The sequence below is a fragment of the Lolium rigidum genome, chromosome 5 (genome assembly GCF_022539505.1).
Source record: "Lolium rigidum isolate FL_2022 chromosome 5, APGP_CSIRO_Lrig_0.1, whole genome shotgun sequence".
Classification (NCBI taxonomy): Eukaryota; Viridiplantae; Streptophyta; class Magnoliopsida; order Poales; family Poaceae; genus Lolium; species Lolium rigidum.
The window spans coordinates 142541851-142545027 of NC_061512.1; the positions used below are offsets into that span (position 1 = coordinate 142541851).

The 3177-nt window shown below is 57.9% G+C and overlaps 1 pseudogene; it reads right to left on the minus strand.

Moving 5' to 3' along the window:
- Window positions 1-444: 444 nt before the first annotated feature.
- On the minus strand, window positions 445-2408 carry LOC124656494 (annotated as a pseudogene).
- Window positions 2409-3177: the final 769 nt, after the last annotated feature.

Here is a 3177-nt window from a genome sequence, read left to right on the forward strand (position 1 = left end):
TGACATACATGAAACAAAATATATATACGGTGTTAGGATACGTATACTCATAGGGATTAGAGTTATATTAGGACTCTAGATTAGCTTCTTGTATTCCAAGTCTACTCCCTCCTTGTACCTCTTTATATATCCCATGATGATCATCAAAATAAATACAAAATAAGATTTAGGGTTCTACAATTTTCTACATACGGATCCATAACAAGTGCCGTGGTTTTAGTTCAAATTTGAACTAAAACCACGACAATACCTATTACGGATCGGAGTAACTGAGACCGGACGATATTTGACGTTTTCATTTTGATTGATGCAACAAGACACGGGCAAGGCACAACAGGTGCAAGGGCCGAAGCTAACTGGCCAGCAGATGGGAGGAGTATTTTGAATGATGCAGTGGATGCATGCACCGGCAGCTAAAATAATTAGTATGAGTGTAGGAGATAGCTAGTAGAGGTTGATGGATGAAACGGCGACGTAAAGCTCATCTTCCTCCATGGTAAGCGCGCCTTGCATTGCCGGCCACCAGTCCGGCATGCTGTTGTTACTGGTATCGGCGGGGGCGATGATGTCGCTGCTCTTGTTCATCATCGAAGACACCTCTGCCGCTGTGAAATCTGTCTGTTCTGTCATGCATCGATGTTACGCGCAAAACGGCCCTTCACCCTCGGCCGGCTGTCCGCCAGCGTCTTCCGGCAAGCATACTGAAGATCACATACATGATCCGTGATGAGTACACAACTACTATATATTTATGTCTGAATTAATCATCTCATGAATCATGATCAATCGATACAGAGAGAAACAGTCAATATTGGAGCAGACAGTACCGTGATCTTCTTCTGGAAATTGCGTTGGTTGCGTTTGCTCCTGTACTTTTCGATGCGCTCCCGCCTCTCCTCCGTGCTGTACCTCACAGCCACTGCCGGCGCCGGCGCCAGAGCCCCCACGTCCCCAGTGCTCACTGTAGAGAAGTATTGGAATTGCACAGCACCAATAGGACCGGCTGCTCATGTATATATAGAAGGACACATGTATAATTACAGGTAAAACCCTGACAAAACACGGGGACCTATACCTAGTACAATATGTTACTCAACACCCCCCGCCCCCGTAGTCGAAGGGTCGGCACCGACACATAGACTGGAGCGAAACTCAGGAAAAGTCGTGGATGGCAATCCCTTCGTCATGATATCGGCAAACTGCTGAGACGTTGGTACGTGAAGAACTCGAACGCGACCGACGGCAACTTGCTAAAGAACAAAGTGGATGTCCAACTCGATGTGCTTGGTGCGCCGATGATGACCGGGGTTGGCGGAGAGGTAGACAGCCAACACGTTGTCGCAGAAGACCACCGTAGCCTTGTCAACGGGACAAGAGAGCTCGGACAGAAGCTGACGAAGCCATGTGCACTCAACCACAGCGTTGGCCACGGCGCGGTATTCGGCCTCAGCACTGGAGCGAGACACGGTGGGCTGCCTCTTGGAGGACCAAGAGACGAGCGACGAGCCGAGGTAGACGCAGTATCCGCTGGTAGAGCGTCGCGTGTCCGGGCAGCCCGCCTAGTCCGCGTCCGAGTAGGCAACGAGGTCGGTCGACGTCGAGGGCGAAGCATGCAGCGACAAGCCATAGCCCATGGTGCCACAAACGTAGCGGAGAATCCGCTTCACCGCGGCCCAATAGGCATCCCGAGGGGCATGCATATGCAAGCACACCTGCTGCACAGCGTACTGGAGCTCCGGACGTGTCAACGTCAAGTACTGAAGGGCACCGACGATGGAGCGGTAGAATGGCGCGTCGGAGGCCAGCGACCCATCACTGGCTGAGAGATTGGCCTTCGTGTCGACATGAGTCGGGGCAGGGTTGTAGTTAAGCATCCTTGCACGCTCGAGGAGCTCGTGGGCATACTTCCGTTGATGAAGGAAGAACCCGTCCGCACGCTGGACAACCTCGATGCCGAGGAAGTAGTGGAGCGGTCCGAGATCCTTCAACGCGAACTCAGCGCGAAGACTGTCGGTGGGCTGTCGAAGAAGACCAGCGGTGGAGGCCGTCAAGATGATGTCGTCGACGTAGAGCAGCAGGTAGGCCATGTCGTTGCCGGTCCGGTAGATGAACAGCGACGCATCGGAACGCGTGGAGCGGAAACCAAGCTGATGTAGGAAGCCAGCGATGCGCTGGTACCAGGCGCGGGGCGCCTGCTTCAGTCCATACAAGGACCGAGAGAGCAAACACACGTCATCAGGGCGCTCGGCGTCGACGAAGCCGATGGGCTGCTGGCAGTACACCTGCTCCGACAGATGGCCATGAAGGAAGGCGTTGGAGACGTCCATCTGATGCACCGGCCACGCGCGAGAGACGGCAAGGTGCAACACCGTGCGGATCGTGCCCGGTTTGACAACCGGGGCGAACATATCCGTGAAGTCAACACCGGCGCGTTGCCGAAAGCCGCGCACGACCCAGCGTGCCTTGTAGCGCTCGAGAGTACCATCGGAGCCAAGCTTGTGCTTGAAGACCCATTTGTCGGTGATGACGTTGGCGCGAGGGGGCCGGGGAACCAGCTCCCAGGTCCGGTTACGCTGTAGCGCATCGTACTCCTCCTGCATGGCAACGCGCCAATGCGGGTAGCGCAAGGCGGCGCGAGCCGAGGTGGGCACCGGTGATAGGGCGGAGGTGGACGCGTCAGCATGTGCCGGTCCGGTCGAGGAGCCGGTTGGACCGGCCTGGTGGCCGGGTGGACCGGCCGGTGGTCCGGTTGGACCGGGCGGATGACCGGGCGAGGGGGCGGAGGCCCCTGGACACCACTCCGGTTGGCACCGGTCTGAGGGCCGGTGTTGACCGGGCCGGCCGGTTTTATGGCCGGTTCGACCGGATTCTGGGCCGGTGTGGCCGGTCGTGGGGCCGGTTGGACCGGCCGGGTGACCGGGTGGGCGACTGGGAGGTACGCCGCCATCATGCGGCAGGACACTGTTTCCGCTGGCCCAGAAGGCAGACCCGGCGGGACGGGGACGCCGTGTAGACGTACTGGTCGGTGGGGTAGCATGTAGACGGCCGCCGCACGCCCGGCGTGTGCGGGTGAGCATGGGCTCAGGAGGCGCAGCGACGGGCGGCGAGGCGGGCGATGAGGCGGCCGATGGAGACGCCGCGGGCGACGAGGGCGCCGGAGGCGCCTCGGGCGTCGTG